Genomic DNA, 21,630 nt, shown 5'->3' on the forward strand with positions numbered 1-21,630 from the left:
CTTAATCAAGATTAATTAATTAATCTTAATTAAGTTAATTAATGTCTTGATTAATTTAAATTAAGATCTAAAATAAATCTCTTAAACAAGAATCTTAAGTAAGAACCTCTAGAGCTTCCCTGGTGGAACCAGTAGTTAAGAATCCACCTTGCAAAGCAAGAAACACCTCTTCAATCCCTGGTCCCAGAAGATCCCATATGCCTCAGGGCCACAACTATTGAGCCTATGCTCTGAAACCTGCAAGCCGCGCCAACTACTGAACCCACGTGCAGCAACAACTGAAGCCCACGCACCCAGGGGCCATTCTCCACAACAAGAGAAGCCACCGAAATGATAAGCCTGCAGACCGCAACTAGGGAGTGGCCCCCACTCTGCGACGACAGAAAGCCCACTCATAGCAACAAAGACCCAGCAAAAAATAGTAATAAAAAATACTTTTTAAAAATCTCCATTGCAGACTCTGTTCTAGGGACCCCACCCTATGAAAGCCTCATTATTCATAATTAGCATCAGCCACAATTTATTGACTCTAAAAATTCAGCTTTACCCAGTACCTGAGTGAGTGAGTGAGTGAGTGAAAGTCGCTCATTTGGGTCCAACTCTTTTGTTACCCCATGGACTGTATAGTCCATGGAATTCTCTAGGCCAGAATACTGGAGTGAGTAGCCTTTCCCTTCTCCAGGGGATCTTCCCCAACCCAAGGATCCAACCCAGGTCTCCCACATTGCAAGCAGATTCTTTAACAGCTGAGCCACAAGGGAAGGCCAAGAATACTGGAGTGGGTAGTCTATCCCTTCTCCAGCAGATCTTCCCAATCCAGGAATTGAACCAGGGTCTCCTGTACTGCAGATGGATTCTTTACCAACTGAGCTATCAGGGAAGCCCACCCAGTACCTAGTACCTTGTAATACATTCCTTTCTTTTTAAACTGAGTATTAGAGTCTGTGGTTTGCATAAAGTACTTTGACCAATACAATGATTCACACCAAAAACAGTTGTAGCAATAAACACTTAAAGGAGTGGGAATCTGGCATCCTGAGGGGTGAGATTGGTCATCCTATCTGGTCAAGTTCAAAGGCAATGAAGATCCTATTAGTAGTAAAGGATGATATGGTGAGGACTATTCATTTCTTTATTTTATTTTTAAAAATAATATAATGAGAACCCACGAGTTTGGTACTCATTCCCAAGAGCTAAACTATTATCAGTAACTTAGGTTACCATGTACTCCTCTCCTATCCAATACTCATGCCTCCCGCAAGAGGTCACAATTATCTGAGGGTTTTATCACATATGTTGATGTCTAAATAAGATATTGTTTTGTTTTATTTGCTTTTGATCTTAGTGAAAAGAGTAGTCTTTTGACACTTGCTTTTCTGCTCAAAATTATAATTATGAAGATTAGCCATGTTGTGGCACAAAAAGGAATATCATTTTCATTTTTACTGCTGTGTAGTATTCCATGTGCGAATACACCACAAACTATCCCTGTGGTCAATGGGCTTATGAATTGTTCCTTTTCTTCTTCTCTCTTACAGACAGTGTTACTGGCAACTAGTTTGTTCTCTGTATCTGTGAGTCTGTTTCTTTTCTGTTATATTCACTAGTCTGTTGTATTTTCTTAGATCCCACCTATAAGTGCTATCATACAATATTTGCCCTTCTCTGACTTATTTCACTGAGCATAATGCCTTCCAAGTCCATCTATGTCGTTGCAAAAGGCAAAATTTCATTCTTTTTTATGGCTGAGATGTGGTATATACCACATCTATAAAGTTCTATTTTCTTTACCCATTTATGTGTTGATAGATACTTATGTTGCTTCCACATCTTTGCAATAAATAATGCTGTTATGAACATTGGGAGGTATGTATCTTTTTAAATTAGTGTTGTTTTTTTTGGGGGGGGGGATATATACCAAGGAGAGGGATTCCTGGTTCATGTGGTAGTTCTATTTTTAGTTTTTTAAGAAACCTTCATACTGTGTTTCACAGTGACTGTACCAATTTACATTCTCATTAACAGTGTACAAGGATTCTCTTTTCTCCACATCTTCACCAACATTTTTTATTTATGTTCTTTTTGATGATAGACATTCTAATAGATTTGAGATGATATCTCACTGTGGTTTTGATTTTCATTTCCCTGATTGATTAGCAATATTGAGCATCTCTTCATGTGCTTGTTGGCCATCTGCATTTCTTCTTTCGAAAAATGTCTATTCAGGTTTTCTGCCCATTTTTAAATTGGGTTGTTTGATTTTTGTTTTTGATGTCAGATTGTATGAGCTGTTTACATATGTTGAATATTAATCCCTTTTGATCAAATCATTTGCAAATATTTTCTCTTATTCAGTAGGTTGTCTTCATTTTGTCAGTGGTTTCTTTTGCTATGCAAAAGCTTTTATGTTTCATTAGGTCGCATTTGTTTATTTTTGCTTTTATTTCCTTTAGGAGGTGGATCCAAAAAAATATATTACTGCAATTTACATCAAAGGGTGCTCTGCCTATGTTTTCCTCTAGGAGTTTTATAGTATGCTGTCTTACATTTAGATGTTTAATCCATTTTGAGTGTATTTTGGTATATGGTGTTAGAGCATGTTCTGATTTCATTGTTTTATATGTAGCTGTCCAGTTTTCCTAGCACGGACTTATTGAATAGACTGTCTTTTCGCCATTGTATATTCTCGCCTCCTTTGTTGTAGATTAATTGACCATTAGTGTGTGGGTTTATTTCTGGGCTCTCTATCCTGTTCTGTTTATCTATTGTGTCTGTTTTTGTGCCAGTACCATAACAGTTCTTGACTTTTAAACAGTATAAAGTTCTTTCTAAAGATACCTAGTTAGCATACCTTCTCTTAAATATTGCATTAACTATCAACCTATTTTCATATTAAATTATTTGAGAGTTCTTTGTCAGTGTTTTTGTACACAATCAACAGCTTTCAAATCATCAATTACTACAGCATTTTACTCATGAAGAATTACATATATATTTATACTTCAACTGACTGATAGAATTTCAACATATAAAGAAAGAGAAGTACATTTTCACTGAATTACATCTTAAAAAACACATTTGAAATCGACTATTCAGACATTAGGGCTTCCCTGGTGGCTCAGACGGTAAAGCGTCTGCCTGCAATGCGGGAGACCCGGGTTCAATTCCTGGGTCGGGAAGATCCCCTGGAGAAGGAAATGGCAATCCACTCCAGCACTCTTGCCTGGAAAATCCCATGGTTGGAGGAGCCTGATAGGCTACAGTCCATGGGGTCCCAAAGAGTTGGACACGACTTCACTTTCACTTTCACTATTCAGACATTAATAATCAATTCAAGTAATGTGGCTACTATTATTATGTTGACAAGATGTGATAGAAATATACACAGTGGGTCACACACAAGTTGAAGGATGTCAGAAATGATATTGAAGTAGGTTGAAGATGATTGTTTTGGGGTAGTGGCATTTGGGGCAATTAAAAAAAACTTTTTTAGTACTTTCTGCATTAATTTTTATGAGGAACATATGTCTTTTTGTTTTGTTTTGTTTGTTTGTTTTTGTTTTTCTGGGTACCCCTCCCCCACCCCCGCCAGGAGCCGACCCCCGCCCCGCGCCGCCCGGGTTCGCCCCGCCCCTGCCGCGCTCGCGGTGCATTCCCAGCCGCAGTGGGGACCCTCGAGAGCACAACTGGGACCGACCACCACCCACAGCGATCGGAATCTCGACCCGCGCCGCCCGGGTTCACCCCGCCCCTGGTGCGCTCCTGGCGCTTTTCCAGCAGCAGTGGCCACCCCCGAGAGCACAACTGCGACCGACCCCCACCCACAGCGATCGGAATCTCGACCCGCGCCGCCGGGTTCACCCCGCCCCGGGCGCGCTGCCGGCGCGTTTCCAGCAGCAGTGGCCACCCCGGAGAGCACAACTGGGACCCCCCCACCCCGCTCCGACCGGAACCCCGACCCGCGCCGCCCGGGTTCGCCCTGCCCCTCGGAACATATGTCTTTTAATGATTGTTTATTTAATAATCTTTCCACAATCATGATATCACGAATTATTCACTCTTAACCACAAAGAGTATTTTCATGTTACACTGCGATGTCAACAAAATGTAGCGTAAGACTAAAACTGCACTTGGCATAAAGCTCTGACTCAGTAACATCTTTCTTAACAGCCGGCAGTCACATGACTTTTTCATCTTATTGGCATATAATTTAGACACAGTAATGAGTACAATGTCAATTTTAAATACATATATCCCATATAATCTCCACTCAGATCAAGAATAGAATAAGTCCAGCCTTGCAGAAGACCCTCTCGTGGCTTCTGAAAGTCAGTACCACTTCCGTGGGTGCCCTCTACCTGGCCTCTCCCACTGTACTGGTTGGTTGAGCCAGTTTTTAACTTCCTATAATTGGGATAATACAGTACAGCCTCTTGCATCTGATTTCTTTTGGTCAGAATTATGTGAGGGTCACCTCTGTGGTTATACTGCCCCTACATTGCTCCTTCTTTGCTGCTGTGTAATACTTCATCGAATGGACACATCACAGAGTATTTCCTCCTCCTACTGCTGCTGGACTTCTGACTTGTTTCCAGAGTGGGTTATCATGAGGACAGCTGCTGTGAACACATTCACCCGCGCCTTCTGGTGGACAGAAGCACTCATTTCCATTAGGCACATATTCAGGAGGAGAATTGCTTGGTCAGGGGTATATGTATGCTTAGTTTTAGGAAATGTTGGGGGAGATTCCCAAAGTCGTTGTACCAGTTAACACCTGCACCAACAACGTAAGGTTGTCCTGGCTTTTCCTCATCCTTGACATTATGATATATGGTTTTGGGACTTCCCTGGCAGTCCAGGGAGAAGGCAATGGCACCCCACTCCAGTACTTTTGCCTAGAAAATCCCATGGACAGAGGAGCCTGGTGGGCTGCAGTCCATGAGGTCGCTAGAGTCAGACACAACTGAGCAACTTCACTTTCACTTTTCACTTTCATGCATTGGAGAAGGAAATGGCAACCCACTCCAGTGTTCTTGCCTGGAGAATCCCAGGGACGGGGAGGCCTGGTGGGCTGCCGTCTATGGGGTTGCACAGAGTCGGACACGACTGAAGCGACGCAGCAGCAGCTGGCAGTCCAGTGGTTAAGAATCTGCATTCCCAATGCAGGGGGCATGGGGTTCAACCCCTGGCTGGGGAACGAAAATCCTGAATGCTGCAGAGCAAAAAAAAAAAGCCTAGCTGAGTCAATAAAAGTTAAAATTTTCATAAAAATATATACGATTTTGAAAAGACTGAAGAATAAGTTTATCATTTTTAAATTTGAGGGATATGTGTGTATAGAAAGTAAAAGATATCTGATTGCTTGTATATTTGATCTTTTAAAAAAATTTATTAGAGAATAGTTGATTTACAATATTATATTAGTTTTTATCTTGATAAAATAAAAATAATACCTCTACATTCTGTCTTATGGTAATGATAACCATATATTCAAGACAGCAGGAGACACAGATGTATAGAACAGTCTTTTGGACTCTGTGGGAAAGGGCGAGGGTCGGATGATTTGGGAGAATGGCATTGAAACATGTATATTATCATATGTGAAACGAATCACCAGTCCAGGTTCAATGCATGATACAGGGTGCTCGGGGCTGGTGCACTGGGATGACCCTGAGGGATGGGATGGGGAGGGAGGTGGGAAGGGGGTTCAGGATGGGGAACACATGTACACCCGTGGTGGATTCATGTCAATGTATGGCAAAACCACTACAATATTATAAAGTAATTAGCCTCCAATTAAAAGGAATAAATTTATATTTTAAAAAATAAATAAATAAATTCTGTCTTATATTAGAGTTAAATACATTCAATTAAAATTTTGAACTAAAAATTTTTTTATTATTTATTTTGAGGGGAAAAAAAGACTGATAATACCAAGAATTGAAAAACACAAAGTTTTTGTGACAGTGGGTGTTGGCAATTGTATGCTGCTGCTGCTGCTGCTAAGTCGCTTCAGTCGTGTCCGACTCTGTGCGACCCCATAGATGGCAGCCCACCAGGCTCCCCCGTCCCTGGGATTCTCCAGGCAAGAACACTGGAGTGGGTTGCCATTTCCTTCTCCAATGCATGAAAGTGAAAAGTAAAAGTGAAGTTGCTCAGTCGTGTCCGCCCCTCAGCGACCCCATGGACTGCAGCCTACCAGGCTCCTCCGTCCATGAGATTTTCCAGGCAAGAGTACTGGAGTGGGGTGCCATTGCCTTCTCCATGGCAGTGGTATACTGGTAACTATTTAACAACTGGCTCATTAGGAAAGAAAGTGTGATTTGTAGAAGTTGCCAATTTCTATGGGATAAATACTTTTACCATGGCTGACTCTCACACATTGTTGGTAGGAGTGTAAATTGCTACAACCACTTTATAAAACCATTTATGATATCTGTTAAAGTTGAATGTATGCAAATGCTGGGAAACAGCAATCCCAACCCTAGGTATGTGTACCAAAATATTTATATTTTCAGGTCATCAAAAACTGAAAAACTAGAATGAATAAATAGTTGTGTATTCATGCAATGGAATACCATACAGCAATAGGAACGAATAAGCTGCTATTACACATAACAACATGAATGAATCTCACACATACAAAAGCACATATACTGTATAATTCTAACTATAAAAAGTTCAAAAACAAGCAAAACTACTGTGGAGGGTCAGAAGTCCGGGTAGTGGTTGCTTTGGGAAGGACAGAGAAGGTAGTGATCAGGAGCATCTTTCCTGGATGGTTACTGTATGGACTGAATGTTTGTCTTCCCCCAATTTATGTTCATTTCAGTTCAGTGTTTATGTGTTAAAATTTATGTGTTGAAACCCTAACCCCTAATATGATGATATCGTTACCGAGTCCAAGCTCATACTGCTCACCACATGACAGGTATCCCAGAGACCCATCTTACCCGAGTTAGAATTCAGCCTTCTTTTATACTGAAAGGGTAGGGGATGTGGCTGGTTGTTGCAAACTTCTTGGTGCTGACCAGACCCCAGAGGGAACGTGATATCCTTTGGTCTTGTAGTTGTCTACTCTAGGTCTCGTCACCATATTCCTATAAATCTCCAAAAGAGAAAAATTATCTCTATCTGAGTGAAAATTGTTATATCTTTAATAGTCAAGCCCGGGAGTCAGAGCCCTGGAAAGGAGCTATGGTGTGTGTTTCAGGTTGTAGGCGGCATTCCTTTCCAGGGTGCAGAGCCAGCAGGAGTAAGCACAGGAAACAGAGCACACAGGTTAGAGCTAAAGCAAGAGCTCCAATATGGAGTCAGGTTTGTTCTCTGTTACAGTATGAGGCGGGGCTTGGGGGAGGCACATGTGTGGGTTTAGATGAGATCATGAGGTGAGGCCCCCATAGTGGGGTTAGTGTTTTATAAGAAGAAACCAAAAACTTTCTCTATGCATCGTTCTCTCCCCCTCTCTCTCTCCCTTCGTCCCTCCCCACCATGTGTACATACAGAAAAAAGGTGACTTTCTGCAAGCCAGGAAGCCAGGAAGAAGGCTCTCACCAAGAATTGAATCTGCCAGGACCTTGATCTTAGACATCCCAGCCTTCAGAGATGTGAGAAATAAATGCCTACAGTTTGAACCTCCCCATGTATGGTATTTTGTTACGACCAGAACAGACTAAAAAAGTTATGTTTGCACAGATGTGTTCAAGTTATAATGGTGTATTAACGAGAAATTTCAATTAAATTTTATTAAACTAATGGATTATTTGCACACACAAAACCAAAAAATCTTAACATCATTATCAGAATAAATCAGCTTTTTCAATGTCTCTTAAATTCATAGATAAATCTTACTGTGTTCATAAATGAAACAAATTATACCTTGGCCAGTTAAACACATAAAGACAATTTTGCCAAGAGCAATTTAGGCTCATAATAGAGCAATTCATTTACATACTTAAGAGAAGCCATTCAAGCGAACAGAATATTTTCTAAATCCCCAGATACTAATTTTTAAACAACTAGCTCTAAATTCAATTGGATCAAAGACAATTTCTCACTGGAAACAAAGAGTGTGCTACCCTCTCAGAAGGAGAAAAAGTTAAACACATATTTAAAGACAAAAATATTCACCATTAAGATGAAATCTTTAACTCATCTCCTCTTACATGCCCTTCCCCCTAAACCCTTCTATTTTCCCATCCTGACAAAAATGTTCTTTTATTTACTGTGGGTATACTATCTCTTGGTCCTTCTCTTGTTTTGCTTTGTTTTGTTTTATTAAATAATGGCACAGCACTTTTTATTTCTTGTTCCGCATGAATCAAGGGAATCAGTGGAATTGGAATATTTCTCAGTTTAACTGACATCTAGAATCACCCAGGCAGACATCCAGTTCTGCTTGGAAAGTTACTGGCTGTGCCTTCCTATTTAAATCACCTTACTTAGTCCATGTCAAGCGGGGGGAAAAGTTCCTATCTCTACAGCCTTTGGTTTTCTCACATTTTAAATAAAATCCTTGGGTTATTGCCATCAACTACTCCCACGTCTTTCTTCTCTAACCATTTCCTGATTTCTGCATGGTGAAGTTAGGCGAAGCCGCATAGCTCCCAACACACACACACACACACACACAGTGTTTCTTATGGGCCGGCTTCCCAAACACTCTGGAGACCAACCCCTTGGTTTAAAAAAAAACCAAAAACCAACTTGCCACATCGTCTGATATTGTGTAAATTCACAACATGTCCACTAGAGAGCAATATAACCCCACCTCTGATGCCGAATTCCCCAAGGGAAATTTCCTCTTCCTATTCAACCCACTCACATGCTTTCATCTGATTATTCCTTATACTAAGCACCTAAGAAGGATTAGGTGATATGAATAAGGATGTAAGTAGCACACCTGTCTATCTATGCCCCTCGTCTTGCACCCTTGGCTCTAGGGCAAGACAACTCTCATAATGCAGGCATTCTTTCCCTCAAGATGAGTGCAACTGACAGCAGATGTATTATTAGTAAATTATTGATTTGACTGTGTTGTATCCCTATCAATGCTTCAGGGAAAGTTGAAAGGTTTGGTCATCATCAAAACAAAGAATTTGTCAACCATGGCAGTCCTATCTCAGGACCGGCCAGATTCTATCTAGACTTTGTTCTGCTCATCACCAAGGTCCCTTCCTCCCTCCTACCCCACCCTTCACCCCAGGACCAGCTCTTATTGTTTTCTCTCACCAAGAAAATCACAACCATTCTCTCATGAGCCCACTCAAAAAACCAGATGACTACTGACGAATGCAATTGCTTTATCTTAGAAAAAGAAAAACGAGCTACTGTTTGTAATGTAAATGCTTCTGTGATTGCATCTTATGAACAAATACAATGTTGCTTCTTATTGCACATTTTAAAATAAAACCTGATATATCTAAATATAAACATTCAAGATGGTGACTGTGAAGGAAGGGTTCATCTTTTTAAACCAGACTGCCTTGATCCAATCTTGGGTTTGCAAGTTACTGAACCTCTGAGCATCAGTTTCCTTAGCTGTTAAAAGGGGAAAGTAAGAATTCTATCCCAGAGAATTGTCATGAAAAATTTGTTGCTGTTGTTTTTAGTTGCTAAGTTGTGTCTGACTGTTTGTGACCCTATGGACTATAGCCCTCCAGGCACCTCTGTCCATGGGATTTCACAGGCAACAGTACTGGAGTGGGTTGCCATTTCCTTCTCCAGGCAATCTTCCTGACCCAAGGATCGAACCTTGGTCTCCTGAATTACAGGCAGATACTTTACTGCTGAGCCACCAGGGAAGTCCTCCTGGTGAACAGAAGACTTAATCTATTTACATGGTGTTCTGCAAAAAGTGAGTGGTCAGGTGACCCAGACTTAGCCTATCGGAGCCATTTCTTTGGGATTTATAGGTATTTGTCTCTTTTCCTCAGAAATAACTACACCTGCATGACATGAAGAGACCGTATGAGACCTGGGACCTGGGACCCTTTGCTGCAATACTTGCATCTAGACAAACATTCCTGGAGCAACAAAAATACAAAGAAACAAGGCATGAGAAATACCCATGCACATGCAGTTAGGGTAAATTATGGACAAGATAAAAAAGGGCTAGAAACCCAACTGCCACTTCTAAAGAGCTGGGAACGAAAGCCGGGATCAGGAGCAAAAGCAGGGTACTCCACATGCCGCCTGCACTCAACAGCACCTAGGGGTGGGCAAACCACCCAAGCCACGCCTCTGGCCCAACCCCTGACACACCCCTAACTTCACCCCACGTACAGAACCACCTTGCCCTCCTCGCTCAGGGAGCCAGCAAGGGAAACTTATTTATTTTCATTTCCCTTTGCTGCGGTAGGAGCCCCAGTAAAGCCCTTGCCTGAATTTCTTGTCTGGCCTTTTATTTTTTATTGAGTAAGGAAGGCCAGTACTTTGGCCAACTGATGCGAAGGGCCGACTCATTGGATAAGACTCTGATGAGGGCAGGAGATTGAGAGCAGGATAAGGGGACACCAGAGGATGAGATGGTTGGATGGTGTCACCAACTCAATGGATGTGAGTTTGAGCAAACTGCAGGAGATAGTGAAGGACAGGGAAGCCTGGCGTGCTGCAATCCATGGGGTTGCAGAGTCGGACATGATTTAGGGACTGACCCACAAGGAAGGTCAAGAACCCTGGTCGGTAACTATAAGACAGGAGGGCTTTTGGCCATGTGGTTTCCTGATGGAAGAAGCCTGTCTGAAGTAGACACTGTAACGAGAAAGGCAGAGAACGTTTGAGTCCCTGAATTTAAACCTACTCTTATTCTCTCCAGGCCTGAGTCAAAAAATACCACCTGCTCTGTGCCAGGCCCAATTCTAAACACTTGACAAGAGTCAGCTCAGCAATCCCAGCACTCCAGAAGGGTGCCGCCTGGGTACTCCACGTTAGACATAAGAAGATTCACCCAGAGTCGCAGAGGGCAGGAGCTAGGATTTCAGCCTGGCAGGAGCTAGGATTTCAGCCTGGCAGTCGGGTTTCAGAGTGGGCCCCCACATTTAGGTCTGTGTGCAGAACCGGCCTGTGCACGTGGCCTGGGGAGCAAGATCCTGGCTCTGCACACTATGGGCTAATAGCACACCTTCCCCTCAGATGAGATGACCAAACGCGTCTCTACACACAGCCAATGTCCTTTGGAGGGGAGGGACCAATTGCCCTAGTTAAGAACCACCACTGTCGCTCGGCTGCCCAAGATCTCATTTTGAATTGCTGCCTCTGAGTCACCAGATCCTGTGTTAGCCACAACTCAGTCACCCAATCTGTGTGTACAAACAACCCAACGTGCCTCAAACCTGGGCCACCCGCCACGCGTCTCCACCGAGACCCTGTGCTGTCTAAGACCTCACGTCACCTACCGGTCTGTGTCTCCAAAGGCTTCCTGTCACCCACGCCCTGTCACTGAGGTCTCTGTAGCCCATTTCCTAGTGGTATTCGTGCCCCTCTGTCAACCCACCAGAGTTTTAGGAAGTCAGGGCCACAGAGCTCTTCACAAAGACAAAGCACAAAATACACGTGGAGTCGGGGAGACCAAAACACAGAGGCACCACACAAGGCAAGGCGGGCAGGGGAGTCCCAGAAGCAGAGAGATTCAAAGAGACAGAGATGGAGAGAGGCCTGACCCACAGGGCCACAGCTGGTTACGCTAAATGGGTCACTGGAGACCTATCAAGGCCTTCCCCCCACCGACCTCTGCATTAGACTTAGGGGTGCAGAGGCTAGAGTTCTGAGGGTAAGGAGCTTAGACCCAGCGTGACAGCTAATCGCCTGCACAAGGCCTCTGTCTAGGTCACTGAGCCCTGAGCAGCCCCCACCTCGCACAGTCACTCCTCTACTCCTCCCATCAGGTACAGTTGACAAGGTCGCATCCCTAATGCATCTCAGCCCAGAGGGGCAGAGGCAAGGGGTCAGCCCCTCCCTGCCTCTCTTCCAGCTCTGCCACCAGAACGCCCGCAGGAGACGTTCACCAGCATCCAAAGTGTTGGGGTGGGGCGGGCCTGGACAGAGAGCCTGAATTTCCTCTTGGATTGTGTTGGCAAGGACCTGGCTGAGACCACAGAAACTTCCTTCCCTGAGTTGAGAGACACGGTGGGGAGCGGATGGTCCCTGCTGGTCTGGATCTCCCAGTCCTCAGGGCCCCTGAACATGACCACGATGAGAGGAACAGGCCTATGTTTTGAAGCAATAAAAGACTTTAAAGCGCCCCACCCCACTCCCATCCTGTCTGGCCTGGTTGCTATGGTGATGCCCCAGTTGCTCCAGAGGCGGCTGCTGGTCCTTGAAGTGGGGTTGGTGGGGGCTGTGGATCCTGAGCTGAAGTGGGCTGGGGTGAGAGGTCAGCACTGTCTGGGAACATTCCTGGCTGTGGGTGGGGGCCTACAGCCCAAGGTTCCTCTCCATGCCTGCTTCTCTCGGCTCACATGCCATCTCTACCCACTCCCCTCACCCTCCAGCCCCGACTTCTTCTGCTGCTCCCTAAAAGTGCCATCCTGGAGTCTGAACCCACCCAGATCTCAACTCCAGGAGTTAGGTTCTGGTGTGATGGCGGATCGCAGGGCCCAGGTATAGGATGCGGTATATAGGAGGAGTTCAAGTGTGTTGCCCCAGGTAAGGGCTCATAGAGAACATTGGTGAGAATGTGGGTGTGAAGGCTAAAAGCTTCTGGAAACAGAACATAAAGCTTCTGGAAACAGTCCAGGCAAGACATCATCAGCAGGGCTCAGACATGCTCTCAGCATGGCGGCATCTCATGGGGCCAGGACCCAAACATCCTCAGGGCTCGGGTGCGGATTTGTGCTCATGTCTCCCTTCAGTGGTAGTTTATTACTAAGAACAATTGTTCAAGTACCAAAATTCAGCTGGGCAACTTTTTGAATGTGTGAATTAAAAGGGCTTTAAAGTCATTTCCATTCCTAGAGGCTTCTCCTAACCTTTCTGAGGTTGAGTTTTCTTACCTATAAAATGACAATCATAGTTTCTAGCCTGTAAAACCATTGTGAGGATTAAATGAGAAAATAAATAAAAAGTTAACACAGTACTCAACAAATAATCGCTTTTTTAAAAGGGTGTTTAGAAACAGGAGAGATGGGATGAGAAGGAGAGCCAGTAATTAGACAGTCCAGCTAGACAACTGGCCCATGTCATCGCTCCTAGAGGCAGGAGCTACTGAGGGATCAATTTTTCTTCTCATGAAGGAAGACCAAGTTGTACAGGGAGAAGATGACAAGGTGAACATTCCACAAGGGAAAGAAAATGCCAGCAGGCACACCGTGAATGTGCTGAAAATCTGTGACTTCTTTGCATTGTGATGGAAGCAGTAAAAGAAGCCTATTCTTTAATAGTACATTAATAATGACAAAGAAAAAATAGTCTCCTTTTTTTAAAAAAATGAGATAAAATTAACATATAACCCTGTGTACATTTAAAGGGACCACATATTAATTTGACACATCTATATATTGCAGTGTGATAGCCATTGTAGCATTAGCTAACACCTCTATCATTTTATATAATCATTATTATTATAGGGACAAATGAGATCTAGTTTCTTAGCAAGTTTTAAAATACAGTTTTGTCCTTTTTTAAGTAAAACTCTAATTCAGTGGTTCTCAAAGTTTTTCATCTTAGGACCCTTTACACTTAAAAGTAATTGAGGACCTTACTGTATAGCATCTTAAAGGTCCATGGCTAAAGATGGTAAAGAATCTGCCTGCAATGGAAGAAACCCAGGTTTAGTCCCCGGGTCTGGAAGATCCACTGGAGGACGGCATGGCAACCCACTTCAGTATTCTTGCCTAGAGAATCCCATGGACAGAGAAGCCTGGAGGGCTACAGTCCACTGGGTCGCAAAGAGTCAGACACGACTGAGTGATTAACACTTTCTTTCACTGTATAGCACAGGGAAATCTGCTTAATGTTCTGTGGCAGCCTGGATGGGAGGGGAGTCTGGGGGAGAATGGATACATGGATATCTATGGTTGAGTCCCTTTGCTGTCCACCTGAAACTATCACAAGATTGTTAACTGGCTATACTTCAATATAAAATAAAAAGCTTTTTTTTTTTAATTGAGGACACAAAAATTTTTGTTTGAGTTTTATCTGTTGATATTCATGTTGATTCATACTGATTCTCATACCTGCTTTTGTATTCAATCTATTGCAGTAAATGGTTTTGGTTGCAAGATGTGAAGGAAACTAAGCTTCACAATATATGTAGTCGGAAAAGAGAGAAGTTAATAGTCTCTCGAGCCTCCCAGGTGGCTCGGCAGTGTAGAATCCACCTGCCGATGCGCGAGACCGGTTTGATCCCTGGGTTGGGCAGATCCCCTGGAGAAGGAAATGGCAATCCACTCCAGTATTCTTGCCTGGAGAATCCCACGGACAAAGGGAGCCTGGAGGGCTACAGTGGAAAAAGTTCGAAAAAGAGTCGGACGAGACTGAGCCACTCACTACACAACAACAACAACTATAGTCTTTTAGCTTGCTGTGGCTATTCCTCTCTGATTCTACACCAAAACTCAACAGGTGTCATTTCTTAAACTTTAGTGACAGTGTGGAATCTGAAACTATATCAACGAACCGATTATATTATATTAAAATCCACTGGTCTGTCTTGCATTGTGAATGGTTCTTTTATCTGTGCACGTTTCTGTAACTCGTATGCTGGTCATTTGGAAAATAGTGGTTCACTGAGTTAGTTATCAGATCTTCCAAATGTTGACACATCTCATTATACACAATAACCAACAAACAACCAACAAACAAAACAAAAATCCAAACAAACAAAAAACCCTGTACATTCATTAATGTCATTACCAATCTCATCAAACTTGGGACGCTTTCAAACTTACGGTAGCAGATGGAAGTTTTCCAAACTCTAATTTTCACTTGAAAGCTCTAATTGTATCACTGACCAAAACACTAATAGTTTTCTTCCCTTGAAGTAACAGGCTCACTTCATTCACTTTTGAGAAAATCATGCCAAAAACTCAAGTCTGAATAACTATTTTTGTCATGTGCTCTTTTAAGTGAAAGTAGCCAGTCAGTGAGAAAAGTGACTTTCAGCTCACAACTCAATCGTTTTGAGTGCTTTTCCTGGAGATAACTATCATACTTCTATACCACACTTCCCCTTTGTCACACAAATGTTGCAAAGATGTAGTCAAGAGTCGAGATTTAATAAAATTTTGTAATTTTGTTGCTTTATCAACAGCAAAATTGGCCTTTCCCTTTTCTTTTTCTGTACTGAGCTCGCACAGTGGCTGGAAAAAAAAAGAGAGAGACTGCCGGTACAGTTGGGAGCCACGCCTTGATTCCTATTTGGGTGCCAGCAGTTCTACCCGAGGCTGCTCTGTGTCATCAGTGCAAATATCAACCAAGTGAAAATGGCAAAGAACAATTTAGTAGTATTATGAACATCATTTTTGCCTCGTAGATCCCCTGGAAGGGTCTTGGAGACCCCCAGGGATCTGTGAACAAGACCTGGAGAATGGATAAGAACTGACACGTGAATTCAAATGAAAGAATTAGAATAGCTCTATTTACTTTTCTCTTTTAAATGATTTGTTAACGGAGTTATCACTCACAGGGTTATAAAACGCTCTCACAAATGTCCTATGGAAAAACTGAAAGCCAATTCCATTGGCAGAACTATTTGCTTTACTTCCTCCAAAAAAAGTGGGGGAGGGGGAGGATTAAGACCTGGGAGGCCCAAGGGAGTGTATCAGGCGTGTGGAGCCATCCGTCAAGCGTGTCATGGTGAGCACACACAGTCCTGGGACCACAAAGGCAAGGGGTGCTGGGAACTCAGGGCCCTCGGTCAGCTTCCCCCACAATCTCGCTAGCTAGCCACACACCCCTCCACGACAGTCACACACACACACACATACACGCACAGAGCTGCACTTTGCCATGGCTGATTTCACACAACATAAATGACCAGCTTAACTGTGGCTACACTCACACAATACAATCATACAGCCACGCAAAACACCTCCGTGGTCAAACACCCAACCTCACTGTGCTCAAAACCAAGTCACACGATTTTGTATTCAAAGTTGAAGAATTTCAGTGAGCACACACCCAAGCATCGCTGCAATCCAGTTATCAGTATGGCACATAAAACTCTGGGTCACCACATGACCGCGTGTGTACATTGTTCGCAAGAGCATAGGTTTTGGAGACTGGCCAACCTGGGTTCAAACTCAGGTTCTACCACTTAGATTAGTTCTTTCACCTTGGGCAAATTATTTAACCTGCCTGAGCCTCAGCTCTAGAAAATGGGGATAATTCCTACCTTGGAAACATGATGTGCGGAAGGCATAAAGACAGCACTTTGTCTGGACAGATGTATCCTAGGGATAGGCTCTAACTGCCATGGATGGATTTTGTCACCAGAGGGCACCAGGACTCCAAGATGTCAGTGTGGGCACTGGAAGAAATCCTGCCAGGAAGCCCAGGATTCCTGGGGAGTCTGAAGTCAAGCCCAGACTGGGATGGGGTGGGGATGGGGCTGCACAGACTCTGGAAACCCCAGCAAGGCTCAGGCCAGCCGGGGGCTGCTCCTGGGCCAGGTGGGCCCCTTATAGGATCCTGGCCTTTTCTAGGAAGGAAGATGAGCACTTACTAGGTACTAGGCCCTCTTCCTTGCCTACTTCACCCTGTTTAATCCCCACAACAGTACTGTGATTGGTAGCCAGTACTGAGAGTCTTCTGTTGAGGAATCCTGAGGAAAGCGATGTTCCAGTTTACCTGGCTATCAAGTGGAAGTCCTGGGATAAGAATGCAGGCAGCCATGGCTGTCTTGGGGACCCCTCGCATCCCCTTTCTGGGGCTCTGCCATGTCTCCCTGACCCTGGCTGTCTGCCCTGGAGCTCAGCCAGCCCCAGCTGACCCTTTCCCCTCTTCCAGCCTACTCCCTGCCTGCTCCCTGAGCTAGCCCATGGGTAAGAGGCTTATCAGGCATGTGGGGAAGACTGATAAGGCAGGGCCCCCCAGTAAACCTTATCCAGCTTCACCATCCTCAGCTGTTGGGAGTTGTAGGGTGCTGCCAGCAGATTGAGATCCACCCACTCGGGCCGCCAGACACCACCCACTTGGGGCCCAGTGTCACTCCCCATCATGTCACAGCTCCCTGTGATGTCATCACTGGTAGGCACATCATGGCTTAGTTCCTCCTCCCAGTCTGAAAGGGTTACTCAGACAGGACCCAGGGAAGCGGAGTCAGACAGGAGCCTTACCCAGGCTCCAGGTCAGCAAGCTGGGTTGGGCTGGACTGGGAGGAGGGGGTGGTGTCTCAGGATTCTCCCCAGGGTGGATGGCTATTTTTGGTGTTGGCTGCTCCACTTATAGCCACTCCTCCCAATCCAATGAGGCTCTGGGTTCAGCGGGGGCAGGGGCAGTGGGAGGAATCTCTCATCCCTCAACAGGACGGCTCTGGGTGTCAGCCTCTAGCCCAGAACTAGCCTCCTGCTCCTCACAGGGAGGCCCGATCTGGCGGAATAGGGACCTTGCCTCCAACCCCTAAGAAAGCAGCGAGGCAGAGACGGCCTGATGGAGAGACATAGACCCACTCTGACCATCAGACATGTCAACTTGCTGACCGTCTGTGCTCACAGCCTGACATCCACACTCTCGCAGGCCAGCAGCCATTCATTCTCTCAGCCAAGCCCTTGACTACACGTGGGCCTCAGAGACATGCTGTCTCACACTGGCACGTGACATACACACGGTCACGTTCCCATATGCAGGGAGTTCCTTTCCTCTCAGGGCTGAGTTCCTAGAAATCAGCACAGTTCCCAGCACAGAGGAGATGTACATTCATACGTGGTGAGTAAATGGACATTCACTTACACAGGTCATGTGACGTGGGGTGGGGAGGGACTGGAGGAAAAATCACCACTCTCCATCCTACTTCAGGACAGGATGAGAGCATCAAGGAAGCGTCGCTGCTGCTTCCAGCACCACCCCTGGCCCAGCTTCCTTGATGGCCACTCCTCAGGCAGTGCCAGTCACTGAAGGGACCTGGGTCAACAGGGCCACCACTCCCCCTACTCCAGATTCCTTCCCAGTGAATTGGCACTCAGTGCTGGATGTTAGGAGCCCTAGAGGCCTAGACATGAGGCGCTCTGGGCATTTAAGGCCTCTGGGTGCTGGGAACTCTAGGTTTCGGGTTCACTGTGGTGTTCAGAGCTCTGGGACCCTTGGCGTTGGGAATCCTGGATTTTGAGAGCTCTAAGGTATTTAGAAATCTGAACACTGAATGCTCTGGACATCAGAGCTGTACCCTAGACAGGCCAAAGTCCATGTTTCCAATCTCTCTTTCTAATTTTACCTGCAGCTGCTGAGATCCACCCTGGGCCCCTGCTCTGATTCCTGTAATTGGCTCATGCTGCCCACCCGGGCCAGAGAAAGCACAGCAGGGTGGCCTGAAGGGCACATGGAGCCCCAGAGGCAGCTCTTGGATCTGGAACCAACCTAGATCCCTCCCTTGCACTGGGACAGGATAGGGAAGGTGCTAGGCACTGACCACTAGGCATTCAAGGGAGGAAGAATCTGAGAGCAAAGCCCAGGTGGGTTTCTGCAGCTCCTGAGGCTGGGTCTTCAAGCCTGGTCAGTCCAGGCTATAACTCAAAGCAATGTCCACCCTCCCCCAACTTCTCCGCAGGGTATCCCGGCACCCTTCCACCAAATGCCCAGTGCCACCAGCTCCTACAGTTCCTTCCAGAAGTGGCCCACGTCTGGCCTGATCCCTCATCCCACCAGACACACACCTAAGCACACTCTGTGCCACCCGACAGAGACCTTGCTTCTCCGGGCTGATGATGACAAGTGAAACCAGTCAGCACCAGGGGGATCTGACGTGGACCCAGCCCTCCCAGGAAATAGCACTGCAGCGGGAGGCTCCTGAGACACGCCTTAGACCACAGTGGGTGGGGCCCAGCCGCTGCCTGTCCTCTTGCTGCCCTGCCCAGGAAGAAGCCAGCCAGAGAGATGTCTGACCCATCGGTCCTCCCCTCTGTCCTCTGGCCTGATCTCCCTCCTCTCCCCATGGTGGCTCAGGCTGGCCGTGCCCTTCCCATCCTGTGGGCCAGCGGTCTAGGGTGGGGAGCTCATGGTGGGAGTGAAGCCATCTCGGCTCTGACCTGGGCTAGGCCCAAACCTGCCTCCCTTGGGGCCTTATTCTGGTTGGAAGAAAAGAGCCGCTTTAGTCTCTGACTCGTGGAGACAGACAACCAGAATCTTCCTCCTAAGCTTTTCCTCAGGACTCACCTCATTGTGCATCTGCTTGAAGCCCTTTCTAGATAAAAATGAGTAAAATGCACAGATCTATAAGTCTCTGTATGTATGCAAATGTACTTTGTGTGGTGTCATCGGTCTAGCAAAACCCATGTGGGCAACATCGCCAACTTTCCCAAGTCCCCGGGGAAAATCTATTTCCTCCACCCCGTGGGCTAAAGTGTGAGACTGTCTCCCTGCCCCAACCCAAATGCACCTTCTCCTTGACTCAGGACTGAGCCCTGAGCTCTCCTCCCCTTCACTTCTTCGAATCCCAGCCCACTCCCCCCACTCCCCCGCCCCTGCTTCACGTGGAGTCCTTATAGTCGGGTGGCCCCATTGGTCCCAGAAGCTTCACTGACATTCAGTGCTCTCTTCTCAGGGGCCCCCAGTCCCAGTCTACTCCTTCAAGGGAAATGGAAGCCACTGTCCCACCCTCCTATTCTTCCTTGTCCCCACTCCACTCCATGGAGGCTCTTCCAGCAGCCTCCATCCTGTCTTCCCTGTGTCGTGGCCCTTTGTGACAAGCCCCAGCGAGAGGGAGGGAGAGACCAGTAAGAGAATTTATGTCCCAGCAGGAGAGACAGAGGGAGGGACGCTTGGATCACAGGGGCCCAGTTCCCAGAATTGGGCACACATGCACACTGAGACCCAGAGCTGCTTCGGTGCACACAGTCACTCCTCCACAAACACAGATCCATCTATACAAATCCACAAGGGCAGGGGGCATGGGAGCCACAGACTGCTCAGGAAGAGGACACACACACATAAGATACCTGTTCATAGAATACAAATCACAAACAAGCTATAGAATACAAATCACAAAACTGCAAGGCTGGAGACAAAGTAAAAACGAAAATAATCTTGCTGATGAGAGTGAAAGTGAAGTCGCTCAGTCGTGCCTGACTCTTTGTGACCCCATGGATAGTAGCCTGCACCAAGCTCCTCCGTCCATGGGATTTTCAAGGCAAGAGTACTGGAGTGGGTTGCCGTTTCCTTCTCCAGGGAATCTTCCCAACCCAGGGATTGAACCCAGGTCTCTCACATTGTAGACAGACGCTTTACCATCTGAGAGTAGTGTCTCCAAATCGTCCCTGTTCTGACCAAGCCTCTAATGTGAATAGGTTGTAAGTTCTGAGTGGTTGGGGCTTGGAGAAGCCTGGTGGAATGGACTGGCGTTCCTTGGCAGGAAGTGTCAGTGCCTGATACCTGCTATCTTGTTCAGAGCCTCTGTAAATTAATAAAGTGGAATCTCATTTGTCAACTGATCTTATTTGAGTTTGGCATGTGTGAATCAGCTTCTTGGAGGCTGACTATCCCCAGGGAACAAAGACTGGTTTCCTGGGCAGACAACAGTGAGGAAAGACTCAGGGTGCAGAGAAGAGACTGGTCCCCTTCCTGAGAAGATACTGGGACGGCAATAGTCCCCTGACAGCCAGTACTAACTGGCCCTTCTCCTTGAAAGCTGGTGGCCTCAAGACAAGTAAATGTGGGAGCCCCTTTCCACCAACTGCCAGGCTTTGCTGCTCAGAGGCAGCCTGGAGCAAGGTGTTTTTGTAGGACAGGAAACTGAGACTCAGCAAAGCTCCCTTTGGCAAAGTCTCCTTTAGCTAGGATTGGAACCTCCGCATGTCTCCCCAGGGTGAGAACACAGGGCCCAGGTTGGTGTCTGCAGCCCTTGTAATACAACCATCCCTGTGCATGCTAAGTCCTTTCAGTAGTGTCCAAGTCTTTGCGACCCTATAGACTGTAGCCCACCAGGCTCCTCTGTCCATGGGATTCTCTAGGCAAGAATACTACAGCGGATTGCCATGACCTCTTCCAGGGGATCTTCCCAACACAAGGATAGAACCTGAGCCAGTGTAGGTCTGACCAAACCAATGAGAGGGTCCGTGGAGAAAGGACCCCCAAGCCTTCCAGTTCCAAGGAGGAGGACCCAGGCCTTACCCAGCTGTGCCCACAGTCCCCAGCGGCACCGCTCTAAAGGGGATGGAATTTGCTCAGACTTCTCTCTAGGGGGAACGCAGGCGCAGAAGGCCGGGGGCCTGGCAGGCTAACTCCAGCCCCAGTCCCCCAAGTGCCCCAGGCCTTTCTGGCTTCATTCCAACCTAGCCGAAGGGGACGACATCTACTTCCTCCAAGGGCCCCAGCTGGAGGGCAGCGAGGATGGGGCGGAGCAGGGGGCTCCTTTGCGGAGCCCACTCCCATGGGTTCGTGGGGTTCAATCGTCGGAAAGCTTGGAGCAACTTGTAATTTTATTCCCTGGGAGGAGGAGCCTGAGAAGTCGGCCGGGGGGTGGGGATGAGAATGGGGTGG

The 21,630-nt window shown here is 46.2% G+C and overlaps 1 pseudogene; it reads left to right on the plus strand.

Annotated features, from left to right (window-relative positions):
• LOC113890356 overlaps positions 1-4,006 on the plus strand; it is a 30,628-nt pseudogene extending 26,622 nt beyond the window's left edge.
• Positions 4,007-21,630: the final 17,624 nt, after the last annotated feature.

Source organism: Bos indicus x Bos taurus, chromosome 3, assembly GCF_003369695.1.
Source record: "Bos indicus x Bos taurus breed Angus x Brahman F1 hybrid chromosome 3, Bos_hybrid_MaternalHap_v2.0, whole genome shotgun sequence".
NCBI classification, from domain to species: domain Eukaryota; kingdom Metazoa; phylum Chordata; class Mammalia; order Artiodactyla; family Bovidae; genus Bos; species Bos indicus x Bos taurus.